General features: G+C 51.1%; 1 long non-coding RNA gene across 1 annotated transcript; it reads right to left on the bottom strand.

Annotated features, from left to right (window-relative positions):
- Nucleotides 1–10,912: 10,912 nt before the first annotated feature.
- Nucleotides 10,913–14,503, bottom strand: LOC118992992 (uncharacterized). The gene is made up of 4 exons (XR_005067756.1): nucleotides 14,073–14,503; nucleotides 13,801–13,845; nucleotides 13,196–13,295; nucleotides 10,913–11,727 (listed from the first exon to the last, which is right to left on the bottom strand). It is a non-coding gene; the product is annotated as an uncharacterized LOC118992992 (long non-coding RNA).
- Nucleotides 14,504–19,542: the final 5,039 nt, after the last annotated feature.

A 19,542-nucleotide genomic window follows, 5' to 3' on the forward strand; every position in this document is an offset into this window, starting at 1 on the left:
ATCTCTCTGACTCCAGGCCAGGGGCAGGCAAACTGCAGCCGAAACTGAGCTCGCCACCTGTGTTAGTAAATAAAGGTTTATTGTAACCACAGTCAAGCCCCTCTGTGTGCGAACTATCTGTGGCCGCCTGCCCACCACTACACCAGCAAAGTGGAGTAGCTGCCGTGGAGAATGTATGGTCCACAAAGCCTGAAACATTTGCTACCTTGCTCTGTACGGAAACAGTTTTCTGTCCCCTGACATAGAGGGTGCCTGCCGAGAGGGGGGACTCAGCTACGACTCGTGGCTCACACACAAATCCAGGCACCCAACTCAAGGAGCGAAACACACTCAGATGTGGGTAGGTGAGCCAGTCACTCGATACCATACAAAGATGCAACGGCCTCGCTTTCCAGAACAGCTGGCTGGGAAATGGTTTTATCCCACACACAGGAGGATTTCTGTCTGCGAAGGCAGCAAACAGTAGCCGAGTCTGTGCACACACATCATCAATGGGAAGATGAGGGAAATTGGGTCTATATTTTTACATCCACATTATTAATCTCTCAAGAACTGCAAAATGTTCCCTAACTGCCTATTCTTAATCATGCTCCCGTAAAAGGGTCATTTGTATCACATTCTTTGTCTAAATGATGCATTTCAGTTCCTTAAAATACAGCCAGCTCTCATCTGTCTTGAAGACAGAGCTGCTCTGGGCTGAGCACTGACCAGCACAGCGGGGGTGCCCGGGCTTAGCAGTTGCTTCCCCAGGATGGAGTGGCGGTGGTCACTGTGGGGCCTCTTCCAGAATGAGCCACTAGTGGGCAGGTGGACCTGGCTAGAGGGCTTCCCTGGGAAGCCACCACGGCTCTCGGGACACCTCAGGGTTGGCCCTGCCCTGGGCCTGTCACACTACCCTTGGGTCTCCTGGGACTTGGAAGGACTCTCTCTGTATAGAGGAGCTGGCTAAGAGCCAGCAACATCTCTATTTACACCCTGGAAATGGCTAGAACCAGACCAACCTCCTGGGTGCCTGCTGACCCTGAACATGGGGAACTTGGCTGTCTTTGCTGTAGTCACTAAGGGAAAATATTCCTACTTCTTGGTTTCTCAGGAAGAACTTTCCCCCTGGTGACATATTCCAGGGGCTTGGGACTCTTCCTTAAGGAGAAAGAAGTAAATTCTGTGATGTGGGGAAGAGAGGCTGAGGAGGTTCAGTCAATCAAATGGTCCACAAAAGATGGGGCCTAACCATGACTTTGTGAGATATAAACAAAACCCACTAGACTTCAATGCAAGGCAAGGACCTTAATTTGGAGGTAATTCCACCTGCCGGTAAAAGTACTTAGCCACTGAAAATGCCAGATCCAAAACTGAGTTGAGAAACCTTCTAAAGGATCTGCATACCAGAGAAGAAAGACAAACTCTGACCGACAGGCCAGCACTGGGAGTCTGTGAGCCTCGGCCCCAGGGTGGTTACGGGGGCCTCGGCCCCTGGAGACCAGGGTGGTTCTCTGGGGGCTTTGGTGTAACTTTACTCAAACCCGGAAAGCTGGGCTGAGGAAACCTCTAAGCTTCCCTTTGACTCCACAGTCACAGTAAAAGGAAATCCAAGGAGAAAGAATGGGCAGGAGCTGCGGCGGGTCTCCAGTCCTGGCCTGTCTCCTACCAGGGATGCTGGACTAGACCTTTGCTAAGTGGATGTCTCTATGCAGCTTGGAAGCAAGGGGACGAGCAGGGGCCAAGTCAAAGGATGACCCTTCCTTTGATGAATCACCTCAAAGTCAAGAGCCAACAATCGGCAAGCTCTGGCCTGACCACTTCTCGGGCTCCTCGCCGTGAGATAATAAGAATTCGCAACAATCTACTAACTGAGACACAGCAAAGTTAGTCTGTGGCTTGAACTTAGTGTGTGTTAAGTGACAGAGTTAACAACCTTTACATAGTGAGTCACCAAGCACTGTGAGGGGAGGCCCCAGAGGAATTAGGGAACGCAAAGACGGTTCTATTTTCAGTAAGGTGTGGCAGGGCCAGCTGCCAGGAAAAACACCCATGTGTAACATCACATAGAATCGGGGCAGAAAAACTAGGGTCCACGCACGCCTCCTTGAATGTGTCCCGTCACCTTCTGTGTCCCAAGAGCAGAACGGCCAAAGCCTCTGCCATCTGGGGGGTGCCCCCTCCCTCTGGGAAGGCCACCTGTTCCTAGAGGAGGTCACCAGAGAGTTCCAAGTGACCATGTTTTAGGGAAATCTGGCCTCCCCTAAACTTGTCTCCACCTGCAGTGACACCCCACCTCCGCGCCTCCACACGCACGCCCCCTCCGACCCAGGGGCCACAGTTCCTCTGGGGAAATCCAGCCCCTTCCCTGATGCCGCAGGAGTCCAGTCTCCATGCCTTTGGAATCCGGAAAACCGCAGCCTGGGGCTCTGGCCACCGACTGGTGTGCTCCAGCATCCGGCTTCTGCGGGGTTTCCCCTAAAGGGCACCTCCTCACCCCGGGTCCACCTGCTTTAGACATCCACAGCCTTCAGTCTCGCCTACGGAACACAAGGAACGAGCCTTCCTCTGGCCAGTGTTCCTGGTACCTACGGTGCCCACTTGATGTTCAAAAGACACTCCCTTCCTCGGTTATTGGAGAGTCCCTCTGTGCGGGCCATCGGCCCCTCTGGGGGAGGGATGGTGCACACCCAAATCATTTGCCCCCTGATAAAAAGGCGGGGGTGAGGGCAGGCTGGCTCTGTTTATCCCGCCACACAGAGCTGCCTGTCTGTGTCTGATACCACCTGGCAGAGGCCTCGTCTGCCCCAGCCCCAGGGCTGCCCACAGGACACTAGCAGCCTAGCTTCAGCCTGTGCCCCCTTGGGCTCCACCCCCAGGTTTCTGTGAGGTAATGCTCTCAGCTCTGCCCGTCTCCCCAAGAGCAAGCCTGCAAACAATGCCGTGTGCCTGCAGGTCCTGGATGGGGGTCGGGGGGTGGCGAAGAAGTTACTAGAATCTTGGTACCCTATGAGCTGGAAGAAAACTTTGTCAAATGAATGCGGGAATCAAAGCCCACACAGCTCAGGTCAAAGAGCTGAACTTGGCCTCCTGACTCTTAATCAGCACCCTTTCCGCCACATTAATTCATCAGTGAATTGATCTCTTCGGGTCACAGAACACCCCAGACCTACAAGAGGGACAAAACCCTTCCAGGTGGCACCCAGAGGGGAGGGAGCGGGAGAGTGGAGGCAGGGTCTCTGGCTGCCCAGTACCAGAGCTGAAGGGAGCCCGAACCTTCAAGGCCAGCTCAAGGTCACACAGTCAGTGCCAGACAACAGGACTTCCAAGCTTCCACCCCACTTCCCACTGAACCCTGCTGACCTCTTTTTAACAAATGGATTCCACTGGGAATTCCCAAAGCATTAAGCATTCTCAGGGCTCTTGAAAATAAATTCAAGGGACACAGTTTGTATCTACACTATGCTTCCGTAATACACATTTTGCACGGAGTGAGAAGAAAACGTGCTCTTTCACTCCAGGTAATTAACGGGAATTAGATCAAGGTCTTCCCTCAGCACAGGGACTAGTCCACGACAGTAGTTGTCACTCAGTTAAAACGGAAGGTGACTGTCTCCATTTTCAGGTTCCCGAGCAGGGCTTGGGTCAGCAACTGTTCGTGCTCCTTTTTAGATTTATTGATAAATAATAACGCAGATCTTGAAGTGGGAAATCAAAGTAATGTTTCTTCAAACTGAGTTTTTTTCTTCTCCAAATCTATCCTGATAAATGCAAATTAAACAATGAGAGACCACTTCACATCTATTAGAATGTCTAACATCCCCCCGCCGACTTCATCGCCACCCCCCAAAAACTACCCCACCGAGTGCCGGTATTAGGAGGAGCCACCGGTTGAGAATCCTCACACGGAGCTGCTGGACACGCAAACCGCGCAGCTGCCTTGGAAAAGGGTGCGTCGGTTTCTCATAAAGAAAGAGAAACTCTCACTTCGGGAGTGAGCATCCCTCTCCTAGGCGTTATTCAAGAGAAACAAAACATTATGATGGCAGGAAACCTACATGTCAACATTTACAGGAACTTTATTCAGAATTGCCAAATATTTGAGGTCATCCCAATGTAATCAGCAAGTGAACGTGTGAACACTGTCACTCGTCCACAGTGGAACACACCTCGGTAACAAAAAGGAATGAACTTTTGATAGAGCTTCTCAAGGGCGCAAGCTGAGTGAAGAAACTAATCTCAGAGGGTCGCACACTGTGCGGTTCCGTGTATGTGGCATTCCTGATGTGTGATCCCATGTATGTGGCATTCCTGACGTGACAGGCCCACGGAGCTGGAGAACAGATCAGGGGTGGCCCGGCCTGGAACAGCGGGAGGGGCAGGAGTAGGTGACTCTACAGAAGTTGCGCTGAGGAGGCCTTTCTGGTGAGGGGACGGCTTTGCATGCTGGCCGAGGGGGTGGCTCCACGAGTCTGCGCATGTGACAGAATGACACGCACAGGTGCAGGGCTGGCTTTTTGAAACCCCTCTGGTACCACAGTGACATGAGCTGTAACCACCCGAGGAGACTGGCTGGAGGGCTCGGGGAACTGTTTGGCACTGTCTTGGCAACTTCCTGTGACTCTATACTTAAACTTCAAAATGAAGTTCACACACATGTGCACACGCACGCATGCGAATGCATGTGCACACGCACACACGTGACACAGACAGCAACAGGGATGGGTCCCAAACACATCCCACTGAGTGAAAGACACTGGGCAAAACGGGCTCCACCCCAGGTACTTTCACTGACGTGGCAATCCAAAAAGACAAAACTTCAGAAACGAAGAGGGACTCGGAGCTTTCCGGGGGTCACAGGTGCGAGGCGCTTTGGAATGCTGGACTGTTCTGTATCCTGACTGTCGTGAGGTCGACGACTCCATACACGTGACAACCAATAAGGGAAGACTTAGTGTGCAGGGCAGTTGGGAGGCCAAGGGGCCGGGAGGAAGGGCCGCCCACTACAGACCTGGGCAGGAGGGGCCGCCCGCACGCCCAGGGTGCTTTCCTAGGCCAGCGGGGGAGGGGAGATTTCCTCACTCGTTGAGCAGCTCAGCCGCTGAAAGCCCATCACCACCCTGAACTCTCACTTTCCTCCAACAGACTTCTCCTTCAGAACAATCCCTCCCAGCGTCCTCCTTTCTCCCTGTAAAAGAATGTTCCTCGCCCTTGCTCGAAGATTTGCCTGCGGTTTTCACTACAGCTTGCTTGTACCAAACTGCACTTCCCTGCTACTCCTGAATAAACCTGTTTTGCTGGCAAAACAACTGGCTGTTTTACTCTTAAGACTGACAGTGTATTAAAACCCATGGAACTGTGCACCAAACAAGAGTGAATTTTTCTGTACGTAAATCCTAAAATAAACTTCAAAAAATGAAGTCGGTAAAACACAGAAAAACACACCTCTATTCCAGGAAACTATTGTGAACGCTTTGCATAAATGACACATTTGGCTTCCACAATTTAAACGCCCACGGCTGCCTGGGAGGGGGGATTCTCTGTGGCTGTGTGATTAACTACAGGGTGACCTTTACATCTGATCTCCTCAGTGTTGAGGGCAAAGGGGAACTAGCCAGAACATAGCTGTAAGGAAGCAAAAGGTGTTTTACTAACTAACGCAAAGAGGCTCCGGGACACGCCCGAAGAGCAGGGTGTGTTCCAGGATGTGGTGTGAGAGCAACAAGGTCAGTCAGGCAGATAGCCATCTAGACAGTCACTAGGGGGAAAAATTTTACCCCTGAGCACAAGCCAGTACACGAGCTCAACTGACCAATCAAGTAAAGGAGCACGAGCCAGTGCACGAGTTAACTCACCAATAATCAGTGACCCTATTGTGCCCCTGAGCCAACCGCTAACCGCCACATCTGCTTCTGTATCCAGCTTGCTTGCGCACCTCCATAAAACCCTAAGCCTGTAAGCGTTGGGCGCGACTCTCATTTGCAGCCCTCACGGGCACCGTGTCTCCGGACACTTTGGAGAGTTCGCCCCTGCGCAGGTTAAACTTGGCCAATAAAGTAACATCTTTGGAACCCCGAAAGTCTCCGACATTTGTTCTCGCGGTTGGTGAATGCAACACTCAGCAGTGTAGCAATACAGGGGGTTGTTTCAGGTGTTTGGTTTCATTGACCGGCCAACTCAAATCACCCGCAGGGAGCTTACCAAAGCTTGAATGAGTATATCATAAAATTAACACCTGAACAGATTAAGGGAAAGCTAACTTGAAACCAAAACAAGGTTTTGGGAAAGGGAGAGAGGGAGGTGGTGGGAGGGGGGGGGGGCGGAGCGGAGGGGGGTTGGGCTTGGGAATTCATTGCATTATTTTGAATTTATTCTGTTTCCTTGAAAACGTTTTGTGTTGGCTCTCACGGGGTTCAGGTGTCCATTCTGTATTTGGCAGTGGATTCTCTGGACTCATTTGGAGTTTTGGAATATCACAGTTTGCTCTCCAAAACCCCCTGAGAGCCTCTTTCGGCAGGTTTACTTATTCACTGTCGAATACTTCCTCACCTAGCATATGTACAACAGGATAAGAGGAGAATACTCGCAGTCATGAGCTGAAATCGATGGGGACAGGTGGCTAACACGTCGACCCCTTTGAACTTCAAGTCACCACTCTTTGCTTGATGTTTTCTTTATGTTCTTTCTGGCTTGGTTCCACATCAGAAAGGTTAAACTGGACGTTGTAGACACGCTGCTTTTTAAAAAAACACATCAGCCAATCTGTTGACATCTGTTTAAATGGTTCAATCATCCTTTCATAGTCCTCAAGACTTCTTTCATGGCATCCTCGTACATAAACATTACACACTGCAATCTCAGGTTGCACCTGGCATTTACTCATCAGCACCAATGGCACCTCAGACCTGGCTGTGATGTTTCCCCCACTTCTGGGAAGGGCTGCCTCCCACTCCCCCTCCGTCTATCCAGACGCCACTGCTGAGCGTCCTCCCTCAGTCAAAAACGGGACTCACTGGCTCTGAGCTCGAGGTGCCACAAAATGTTATCGCTTAGTGTGATTTACTAGTTTGGAGAGGCACGCCATGCGGACTTTTCTTTGTTTATACTTTTTTTACTTTAATTTTTGTTAAAGTAACAAACTTTAACAAAATGGACCCCATGTGTTAGTCTGGTAATGGACCCCATTACCAGACTAAAGGGGTCCATTTGCTTGTGCGCATCGAAGCCCCAATAAGACGTAAACTTTTGCGGCCAAGAAAGTGGGGGTTTCTTAAGGGGATGGTGCCAGGCCTGGAGTCACAAGTAGCTGGTGCTCAAAGACCTGGCAACCCCATGGCTTCCAAGGGATTGATTGCATAGGGGAAAATCTTCAATTTTGGTGGCCAAAATTGGACTTGGGCTCGTGGTCTCTACTGATTGGTGGGTGCTGGGATGGGGGGCCGGGGAGGGAGTGGTGATGGAGTTGTTCTGGCCAGTTTTGCAAGGAGTTGTTCTGTGGGATCGTTCTGCTTTCCTGGGTCCAGGGGTAAAACACAGTATCTTGAGGCCAAGACACTGTGTTTAGTGTGGTGGAAAACTCTGTCCCAGTAGTCAGTAGACCCAGGACCTTGTCTTGAAGACCTTCCAGGGGTCTTCAAGACCACTGGAAGCTGACCAGAACCTCCTCGTCTGGAGGGCTTAATGATTAAAAGCAAGGGAGAGGGAGCGGTGGTGACCCAGGGCAATAGGTGAGGCCAGCTTGAGTCCAAGGAAAAAACAGAAATGAAAAACCAGATGAACAAAGATGAGGTTTCTGTGCAGAGACAACACAGGCGTGAATTTGGCGGAGGTTAGTGTTAACGCAGACAGAGTCCCCCACTGCTTCTTCTCCAGAAGGGCCCCTTTCAAGTGTCTGCGCTGATGCTTTTGGTATCAACCCCTACATCCCTAAATAAAATGTTTGTTTTGCTTCTGAAGGACTGTAGATGTGGCACCCCGAAATATGACCGTAGGAGTTCGGGACATACCATCCCGAAATAACCCACTTTGTATAAGTCGTTTGAGCTGGAGGCACTTGGAAAACAGCAAGGAGAGACTTCCAGTGAGCTCCCTACCTGCTTCCAGACCTGCCCTGCAAGACGGACGGGCTCGGTTGTCCTGGGTCCCCGCCCAGGGGCTTTGTCAACCGGGGAGGGCTGGGAGGGGCTCGTCACAGTGTTACCGAACAAAGGGTCCAAGGGGGGGGGCAATACTTGGCCCACCCAGGGATGCCAAAAACTGCTACAGAAAACAGGGGCCCCTCCCAAGGAGGGTACACTAATATCTATAGGGCTCTTCTGTCCGCCGCCAATTGGAAACACATCTCTCAATGCCAGAGATTTGTGAAAAGGAAACAAAATGTTTATTTAATGCTATTCAGGCCTAATGCCTTCCTTAAAATATTAAAATCTTTAAGGGTATACACCTACGCACACACACAGCACTCCCTTCTTCCACTGTCCCAACTCCGGGTACCGTAAATCAGGAAAAGAGCACACGTCCGTTTTTCAGGTCGCTGGCACGTGAGCTGTGTCGCCTGCCTGTCCAGGCAGGATCTCCAATTAATCCAAAGTCTTGCGGCACCTTCCACTGGCAAGAGTTCTTTGTACCAAGTTCCAGTCAAAGTCTCTCCTGGTTTCCAGGCCACTCAGCCAAAGGGAGCACGCCAAAGCCGCGTGGGCCTCTTCTACCAAAGCTGCACTCCACCAAAGGCGCCTCTTTCTTCTTCACCTGGCCGCAGGGATCTCCATTCTGGCAAAGCTGCCTGGTCTTCCCTTTCACCTGGCCAAGAGGGGGTCTGCACTCTGCTGAAACCGCGTGGCTCTCCCTCCTAATGGCTACAGGGGTCTACATCTTTCCAAAATAGTGTGGCTCTCCCCCTCACCTGGCCAAGAGGGGGTCCTCACTCTGCTAAAGCCACATGGCTCTCAAGCAGGCCCTCTCTCAGAGAAGCAGCCCCAGTTCCAGCCTGGTTCGCAGCCACTCACTCCTCCCTGGCCCAAAACTTGGCCACAGCTCTTCAACATATCTATGAAACCAGTTAAAGGTTATAGATATGTTAAATGACCATTCCAGAGATTAGCTGCAAAACTGTTGCTATGCAAAACAGCTCTCAATGGCCCTGCTCCATTCGTCCCTTCCCCCAACTGACACCTGGGGGGGGGGGTGAGGACATCCTAATATTTCCTCCAATATTCCTGTACACTTTGAGTTCTGGACACCATTCTAAATCTTTTCTGGGCCCTCCCTTGGCTGCACCCTGTATCAACAGGGCAGGGGGTTAGAAGGCTGCACCACTTTGTCACACGCCACAGGACCTCCCCTCTGCCCATCTGTTCAGGGCCCACTCGTCTTTCCTAAAAATCGGCTCCTCTCCCCTAAGAAGCCCAAGTCTCCCTGCTCCTTCCCTTTGGAGATGGTTTTACATTCAAATTCCAAATCCACCTCAGGGAGTTACTCATTTTCCCCTGGGTATCTCCCATGAACATGTGAAGTATCTGTGCTAATAAACGTGTTTGTTTTTCTCCTGTTAATCTGTCTTCTAGGACAGCGGTCTCAGCTCAGAATTCAGAAGAGTACAGGGAAGATTGTTTTTTCTCCCTCACACCTTCCTGGAGTTTTCATTCCCAGGCATCACCTGCTGATTCACAAGTCGGGGATTTGGCCCTCCCTCCTCCCATGGCCCCGCCCCTTCCGCTACGGATGTGATGTTTGTTAGAACTTTACCTGGTGTTTCTATCATTATGAGCATAAATGTCACCCCGAACTATGCCACGTACTAAACTATAATGACTTTTCCTCTCCAGCACAACTTTTTGTTTCCCTGGAAAATAATTTCACTATTATGTGGCTGTTACTGTTGCTGCTTATCACTGTTTCAAACACAAAAATCTCATTCAATTGCATAAACTTCCTCTCAAGACTGCCCTGTTCCCGTGGAAACAGTGGGCCCCGGGCTCCCTGCCCTGCTCCAGTCCGGACGCCTGTCTCTGACAGGGGTGAAGACGCACCTCCCCCCGCGCCCCCCCCACCCCCCGCATCTTCTCCCTGGTGCTGTGTCCTGTTTCCTGCACCTCCTGTCTTCTTTCTTGGTTTGGTCCCTCATTGTGGCGAAGCACGCTCTTCAGGAGCTTTCTGATAAAGGCACGTGGGGAAATGCCACTTGTGAAACACTGCCTTTCTAAGATGTCCTTATTCAATCCCCACACACAACTGATGTTTGCCCTCCGTACAGGATTCTAAGCCGGGAGTTGTTTTTCTTTAGCGTTTTGAAGACGCTGCTCTGTTGTCTCCAGCCTCCAGGGTTCCTATTGAGAAACCAGGGAGCCTGTCTCTTTGATCCTTTGTAATCCACTAGGATCTTCTCTTCATCCAGAGAGATCTGAAGTCTCACACGGACATGCAGGGATTTGTAGCTGTTTTTGTCTGCTGTGTGTCAGTCTAGGAACTTACACCATTTTTACCTGGGGATTGTTTGGGATTCTTTTGTCGATGATTTCTTCTATTCCTTTTCTCTGTTCTCTCTTGCTCGCTGACTCTCCTATTATTTAGATATTAGGTCTCCTGGACTCTAGTGTTTTGGTTTCTATTGGGATTTTTTCCCCGCTTTTACATAGTTTTGTGGTTTTGCTCTACTCTTTGAAGGAGCTCTTCTTCAATTTTGCCTTCCAGTTTATTATGTTTTTAAAAAATGTCTGTTACTGCCCTGGCTGGCGTAGCTCAGTGGATTGAGCGCAGGCCTGCGAACCACACAATCACGGTTCGATTCCCAGTCAGGGCACATGCCTGGGTTGCAGGCCAGTTCCCAGCAGGGGACTCACGAGAGGCAATCATACACTGATATTTCTCTCCCTCTCTCCTTCCCTTCCCCTCTAAAGATAAATAAATAAAATCTTTAAAAAATGTGTTACCATGTTTCTAAATGTTTAAAGCTCCTTTTTCTTTAAAAGTTTTGTTTTATTACCACTGTTACTGTTTCAAGGTTGAAATATCTTTTCTTATATCCCTGGAGATACCACTGACAGGTTTTCTTTTTAAGCTTCTTTTCTTTGAATATCTGTTATATTCATGTTGCTATTTTTTTATGTCGGTTTGCCTTGGTCCGAGTCTTTCACACCAAGGATTACACGTGGCAACCCCTGAGGACATGCCCACAAGAGTAAATGGTGCCTGGGCTTTTCAACAGCAGCGTTTGCACGAGGCTGCTCTGGCTGAGCTGCTTCATTGGGAAACTCATCTGTGCCTCGAAGACTTTCTTTTTGGGCCATTCGCACTCCTCCAAGGACCCTTCCAGTCTTCTCCGTGGGTGGAAGTGGGCCTGCAGCCAGTGTTTTGGGAGCAGAGGGGGATAGGGAGGTCTGGGGGGGGGCGTCTCAGGATTCAAGAAGAATGTATTAATTTTACCTTCCCGTTTCTAGTCTAGCACCCACTTTCATCTCTGGCTCCTGCCCCCTAGTCCAGAGACCTTCTGTTCCCCCGTCCACACAGAACGATCTCCTAATGTTCCGTGAGGGTGAAAGAGGCCTGCTGTCTGCACAGGTTGGCAAAGGTGATCTGGGGAGTTAAACTGCTCCTTCAGACACTTTCAACAGGTCCTCCTTCTTTAGCCCCCTCCCTTGACCCTCTTTGGGGGGGGGGCTCCGAGTCACCACTTCACAGCCTTTTTAGGGAGTTTGACGTATTCATCCGCCTTCGCCACTTCTGGGCTAAGATTCAGCTTCCTTCTGTCTGCTAAACCAATTAACATAATTTATTTGTTTTCCGGATTCCAAAGATTTGCTGCAGTTTTCTCCTCTCCCATTCTCCCCAGGCCAAAAAAAAAAGAAAAGAAAAGAAAAGAAAAGAAAGAAAGACCCACAAACCCCCCCCCCCAAAACCACCAGCTCCTCTACTATAGCTTTAGAGGGGTTCCAGGAGAGAGGGGTATTAGAAGCACTTCCAACCTGCTACCCCTACCTGGAAGTCACCGTGTGTGTGCGATGACAATGTGTGACCTGTGGACCACGGAGGGTCCCAGCCCAGGCCCTCACAGAGGTGCTGCTGATCGGGGTTGGACCTGTCTCTCAGACGCATCTCCCAGCACTACCCAGACGCCAGCAGGCGGGGCCCAAAGGTCGCCGTGGGGGACTCGAGAACACTTCTCCAGGCACCCACGTGTACCAGTACGAGTGCCTATGGGAGCAATGCTCACCCAGAGTGAGGATAAAGGGAATTGGTGTGTGAGGGGATGAAATGGCTGAGAACAACTTCAAAATGATTTATGTCCGCCCCCTAATGTTACAGAGCAGAAATGAAGACCCAGAGTGGGTTCATGACATGTTGAGGGGCTATTTATTCCCAGGAGGGACTCCAAGCCAATTTACTTTGCCCTCAAAGTAGTTACACCCCAAATCACACAGCTAATGATACCTTTCGGTCTCTGGCTTTCTCATCGCACCCTCTCCCGCTGCCTCCACCGGACAGAGGGGGCAGCACACCTGGGGAGGCCACGGGCTCCGCCTGAGGGCGTGCAGCCCATGTTAGTTGCTCAGGTGACACAGAAATAACAAAAATAATATAAGGTCCTAATGAAGAAAATATGGTGGTTTTTTTCGATGTTGGAATATAAACTCTATCTTAAAAAAAAGAAAATTAAACTATAAAGAAAAACCTCTTGACCTTGAACCAATGAAATTTTCTTTGCACCTCCGGAGCCCATCCAAGACAGGAATCGAAATAAATGTGTGAAGCGTCTGGTGTGTAGTTTACTGCCCCTGCGGTGCACGTTAGGGCGTTCCCAGATGTGGACCCTCCCGCCTCCAACTGTCCAGGATGCTGTTAACCCGCCCCCTCCACGCCCTGCAGCTCCCTCTACGCCTCGCCTGCCTGCCTAGCTCAGTAACTTGCACTGGGTTGTACGGACGAGCTTCCTCTAAGCGCAATCCACAGCCAGTACTCACTCGGTACCTGTTCGGTTCGCTCTGCTCTGGGCCCCGTTACAGTCTAGAAGCAAGGACCTCCCCAACATAAATCACACAAGGCCTACGACTGTGCTGAGATCGGCTGAGGTCTTGCCATCCGCCCACCTGGGCAGCTCGGGCATCTGCAGTGAAACTAGTCCCAGGAAGGAGGCCCCTTTTGTCATCAGAACGTCAGAGGTCTTACTTTCGCAAGGTGTAGAGTCGACGTTACATTAATAGGAAGAACATAAATCCCTTACCTGAGAGTAGAGTGCTGATATTTGGAAGAAGATTCTCGCATGTGTCAGTGAAGCGTGTTTGCCAGTAAATCCAGAGGAAAAGCTTCCTCCGCCGCTGTGGCTGGAAGGAGACACACCGTGTCAAGTTTCTGCTTTACGTCTCGGACCGCTGCACTCGCGCTGCCGGGCGCAGCCAGCAGGGGGCCCTGCAGAGGGGGTTCTCACCGAGGTCTGGCTGGAGCCCGAGGGGACCGCGCGGCGCGGCAAGAGGAGGGCCCTGGACTTCCACGAAGGAGTGGGCCTTTCCAGGGAGGAGGGTGTGTGTGAATGCAGGTTTGGAGAAAGGCTAAAGAGGAAAACATGAGGCGGAAAGAGGGAGCATGGGGTGAGGGAGTTAAGGACGAGGGCACCTCTTCCAACGTGGAGCCCTGAACGTATTTCGAGGGATGAATTAGCTCCCACCCCCAGTCTCTTCTAAGTGGAAGAATTACTTTGATCCTCATCTCGCAGCATATGGGTTTGATCATGGCCTGCAAGCTCTTACAAGGGGATTGTTCTTAAATGGGGAGAAGCACAAAAGTTAGGTCCCCAGGTGTCTAGGGTCTGCTCTAGTAAGTTGTACTCACAGCCGCGGAAGTCCACCAGTATTCTCACGTGCTGATGAAGCAGCGCTGCACAGAACGACACGGGGCAGAGTGTCACGCAGACCCAAGACAAGTCCTGACACTGCCCAGTGCCCTATGGGGTGGGGTGGCGGTCACGGGAAGAACCCCCCCAAGTGGAGAACCGCTGTTTTAATATCCGCAGAATCTGTAGCGATAGATTCTCCACACTGGTATTGGTAATTTGTGTCGTCTCCTCCCCCCCCCCCCTCATTGATCTGTCTGGAGATTCCTACGTTTTATTGATTTTCCTCCACGGAGAAAGGAAGGCGTGAGGGAGGGAGGGGGACTGTCTCTGGTCCTGACTCGGCAGAGCCCTCAGTTCAATTCTGCTCCATCCGTCAGTTTTTAACTCTGGGCAGAGCCTCCGGCCATGTGTCCCCAAGTGCCACTCAGCAGCGGAGGCACAGAGTGTACACAGCAGACAGACTGGCCCCAGATGTCTTTGGACAGACAAGCTTTGCATCTGGTCTGTCGGCAGCTCTGCAATGATTTGCATCCGCCCGGATACACTCCTCGGGCCATTTGGAGTCAATTTGTGAGTGAAAACTTGTCTTGCTACTGTGGATGTTGCTGGTCTTGATTACTTCCTTGGCTGTCGGAGAAATGGAGAGGGGTGCCTGGGTGGAAAGGGGAGAAGGCAAAGATTTCTGGGGAGCCCTTCCCCTCTTCTCCTGACCCCTAGCCTTCCAGTTCCCCTGTGACCCTTCTTGTCCGTCCACCGTGGCGTTCCACCATCTCCACGCGGGGAGCCCTGGAGTCACTCGCTGCATTGCAATCGAGCTGTCCCTAAATGTCGGCTTGCTTGTGGTCAGTGTCTCCTCCCCAGCTCACTATGAAGTCACGCTCTTGGCACCTGTCTTCGGGAAAGGGCCCAATGATACAGTTCAGCTGCAATGCCCGCATGTTAGTGCGGCCCCGCTCCTGGGGGTGTCTGGGAGCTCACCGAAACAGGTGCTGTTCTGTCTCCTGTGAGGTCAGAGCAGACATGGTAGGCTCTCTGCTGTCAGAGGCCGTTTCCACAGTGGGCGGATTCTGGATTAAATCGTGATTCTCAAATCCAACTATGCTACACAGTAGTCATCTGTCTGTGTTCTCTATTCAAATATCCAAGAGTGAGGAAACAGGTCTCAGAATGAGGAGAGAGAATTGGAGGGGAAATCCCTGCTTTGAGGAGGGATTAGAGAAGAAGAGGGGGTGGGTGTGAGGCCAAAGTCCTGATTTACAGGCCTTCAGAGTACTGTGATTCTGGCTCCTACATCCTTAGCTCAAAGACACAAACTCCTAATGGCAAAAGCAGGCTGGTGGGGACATATTTTGGGTGCAGGCCCTCCAGGGGCCTGTGCATAAGACCAGGTAGTTACCTGGTGCATCCACATGTACAGCTGTCCTGGGCAGGGCACCCTGCGGGTGGGCACTCAGGGAAACCGCTTTCCCTCTAAGGTGCGGCTAGCCTCCTAGTGTTCTGCACCCTCCCACGGGCAACTGAAAAGGCACCCGTGCACCCAGGAACTGAGTCACCCACCCCAGTGGATTCCTTAGAGGGAGAGCTGGGCTCCTCTCCCCTCAGAACTTCAGTAACAGGACTTCTCTGGTTCCAAGAGGAGGCATATCCTTCGTAACTGGTCCTTTTTCCAATGAAGGGGAAGAATATCCTGCAGCCTCACTCTTTGTACTTACTGTTTTTTCTCATACAGTTACGTGCACTTAATACACACCCAACTGAAAATATCCGTATCTTTGCTTACATGGAATTTGAACATCGTACCGCTTGCTTACGTACCCAGGCTGTTTTTAGTCAAGCACTGGGAGGGCTTAGCGCTAGCACCCATGGGCTCAGTCACCCTCAAGGTCACCATGCTGCCCTCAGCAGGCTCCTTGGTGGGCGCTGCTCCACCACCCTCGCCCACCAATGGACCCCCAGGCAGCTCCGCCCCTTGGAAGTCAGGCCTCATAAGCCCTAGAGAGGAAAGTGCGACTTCTCCATGCCTCATTCCCCCCTTTCTGACTCTAGGGTCAGGCTCTTCCCAGGATGAGTAACATCCATCAGTTCAGAGGAAAACGTCCACCCCCGCCCACGGGGTCTGCTCGCCACTGCCAAGATCCGTCAATAGAGTAACTGGCAACGTCCACCCCCGCCCACGGGGTCTGCTCGCCACTGCCAAGATCCGTCAATAGAGTAACTGGCCATGCATTTCACAGAGTCCGGCCCATCGGTCTACGGCGCCGTCACCAACCAGTCCAGGACAAACACTGTATGATTCCACGTCTGTGAGGTACCTAGTAGTCACACTCCTAGAGACGGGATGTAGGCTGGGGGTTGCCAGGGGACGGGGACGGGAGAATGAGCAGGGGACAACTAATGGGCACGACAGTTTCCGTCTGAGAGGACGAAAGAGGACCAGAGACGGACGGTGACGATGGCTGCACAGAAGTGTGAGTGCAGTTCACGCCTCACCTGAGAACAGATTACAGCAGTAAATTTATGTCATGGATATTTTACCTCAATAAAAGGAAAAAACAGTCCCAGGTGCACCGGGCCAGGGCTTGTCACCATGTGCCTCGTGTGAGGGGCGGCAGAGACCAGGCGCTCGGACAGAGTCCGGTGCGGCCCCAGCTCACGTGTGAGCACGCTCGGACTGGAAGACACACAAACATTTCCAAGAGCAGCAGAATTTTCCTGCTTAGGCTAAATACACCTTGGGGATAAAAAAAAATACTTCTCTGCAGGGGTGTGGTTCATGGCCCGTCAGGGGTCAGGGTCTCTGGGAACACCAGGCTCTGGGCTCCCATCCAGTCTCTGTGACTGACAGGCCCCACCTGACAGATTTTCTCGAAGCAAAAGAATTCTCTCCAGGGCACAGTGAGCCTCTTCCTCTGGTGCAAAAAACTGCTGGCAACTTTTAAATGGCAAAGAGCGGAACCTCCAGGCACTGCACTCCGGGCCAGAGACTGGTGCCCAACCAAATCTGCGTGGATTCCAGAGATCCTACTCACCTTCAAAGCGACTCTACTGCCCCTCTGGCTCTGGTCCCTTCCAGCCTCCAGGGGCGCCTCCGTGGGAAGGTTTGGGAAGCCTGATCCAGTGCCAGCTTCTGCTGGCATTGCCTGTCTTGGGTAAGACCCAGGTTGACCTCCTCCTGGCTGGAGGCCCACCAGAAAGCTGGGAAGTACACACTGGTGAACAGCTTAATATTCTCCACTGCCCACGTGTGATCACAGTGAGCCTACGGGAGTTTGCGTAAGAGAATGGAGAAAGAACAAGCTTGCATGCCGCAGGACAGTCCCACAAGGTGAACTCCCAATACGGTCGATCACAAGCCTGGAGCAGACTGCCCCCCCGCCCCGCTGGAGAATCTACTCCATACCCCCATTTTGGCTAGCCCCCCATCAGTTCTCATTAGACCTCAGTGGGGCTCTGGGGTTCAACACGCCCGCCTAAAAAGAGAAAACCATGAAGTCCCTACAAGGTATCCTGAGATGGCCATCAACAAGTTCTGATAGGATGAGATTGCCCTACTGTAAAAAATATATGTGTGTTTGAATGTCAAACCCGGACCCACGTCAGCAGATTTTGTTTACTGCTATAGAAGAGATTGTCTGCTTCTCTGACTTTCTGAGAAGTTAATTGGAGAGGAAATTATCTGCCTGCTGCTCTTCTTGGCTCTCCAGAATCTAAATGTCCACATTTCAGGAGTCTCCCATCCTACTAAGGTGAAGTGTGCCTCGGGCAACACAGGAAGAAACTGCCATTCTCGCCTTCCCAGACTCCCTTGCAGCTCAGGCAATGAGCCAGCCTCTGCCCGTCCCAGCGGTGCAGCCCAGGCTTTCGGCTAGAAGCTACTGATGTGAAGACACAGGGACGGGGCGGTGTCCACGTCATGCTGGAGGGGGTGGCCGCACCAGCGCCATTGGAGGAGCTGGGTGCCGTTGCTCCTGGCTGTGCGGTCTTCAAGCCTAACTCTCCAGCCCTACTGGTGATTCTGTCAACTACCCAACATGCTTTTTCATAAGGTCTCCTTGTTCTACAATAAACCAGAGCCAGTTTCCATTGCTTAAAACTAAAATTTCTGAATGAAGCGTTCTACTTGCATCATACTGAGCACAGTGCATAAGAGAAACTTCATTTTGGATTGCACCCTGAGTTTGCCACAAAACATTGAACACGCCAGAACATAATAGGGGCTTTTGAAGTAATATTCAATTTTCTAACAGCATCAGCAATAAAATTGCAATCTATGAAGCACAAATATTTAAAGAAGAGAGCAGAGACCGAAGATGGCAGTTACAAAGAATTTATCAGCACTAAATATCACCCAGAGGCGAGAATCAGCATGCCTACTGAAAGGATACCAAAACCTCAGGGAGTGCCGGACGCAAGGCGTATAGGACTCGGAGGGCGGGAGCGAGAAGGAAGAGACCCATTTCTCCCCGTGCCTCTCAGCTCTCATTCATCCCCACCCAGTGTTCAGGGCCTTAGGTTACCCATCAGTTTACACAGAGAGATGGAGGCCCCTGCTGGGACTCGCGGAAGCCCAAGCATTCTGGACCTGGATTCCCAGGCTGGATCTGGATTCCCAGGCTGGGCCCTGAACGGGACTAAGCCCCTGCTGTGAGAAGGTGCCTGGGATTGGGCGGCACTTCTTTCTAGTCACCTGGGGTCACCTAGGTTTCCTGACTTGTAAACTGGGGGAGACCTCTGACTTAAATCGGTGCTTCTCAAATCCTGGGTGGGGGGGGGGAGGAAGAAGAAAAAGAAGAAAGAGAAGGAGAAGAAGAAGAAGAAAAGAAGAAAGTTGTCGTTTTCCACAGGTCCCTGTAGAAAGGAGAAAATGTGCCCTCCGCACCAAATGTAGTGAGTTTTTCATAAATCTAATTTATTTCTATTAAAACACTAAGTTATATTTTGTTTTATTCACTGTAATGTAACATCATGGGGTTGATAGTGAGTAATAGGCATTTTTAAGTACTTGTAAATAAAACATTGGCAACTCTAGCTGGGCCTTGTAAATCCTCTTTTGGAACTTTATCCGCCTTTGAAATCCCCAAATCTAGAAGCTGTTGGATGAACTCAGCTCCAGGTTCCTTCTACATTAAACTTCTTTGCGTCTACAGATTCGACTCAGTAGAAGTATCTGGAGGATATCCAAATATTTGAGAGTCAGATATTAACATTAATAACTGAGCTTAATACTCAGGCAGTAACATGTTCTTAATAGCTTTGGTTTCATGTGATTGATATTCCCATCTTAGTCCCACTGCCCACTACATACGAATGACATACAGCAACGGTTGCAGGTCTCTCTTCAGTCACTGGTGATTAGTTGACTTCAGTTCTGTTACCTACATACTTTCAGAAAACCTTGAGTGGAGAAAGTTATTCTAACTGTTACCTAGATAGCAGCCAGTATCTAACCTTGTGCCCAGGGGACAGGAGACACTGACTCCTCCTGCTTCTCCCCGCCTGCGCCTCACTGCCAGAGCGGGCCCAGAGGCGGCACGCATCGCCGTTTCAGAATTAACTGGGGGTGACTTCCACCAGCGGAGGAGCCTGTGTTTTGAGAACAGTGGGTGATTTCGGGGTCTCCATTTGTGAGTTGCTTTTAGTGGTTATTGCCACTGGCCGTGTAAAGGCCTGCTGGGGCTGGATGAGCAATAGGGACCTTAACTTGCGCTGGTGTGTAAACAGCACCACACTTACGGTAT

Source organism: Sturnira hondurensis, unplaced genomic scaffold (genome assembly GCF_014824575.4).
Source record: "Sturnira hondurensis isolate 20B ecotype Veracruz unplaced genomic scaffold, ASM1482457v3 Scaffold0008640, whole genome shotgun sequence".
Lineage (NCBI taxonomy): Eukaryota > Metazoa > Chordata > Mammalia > Chiroptera > Phyllostomidae > Sturnira > Sturnira hondurensis.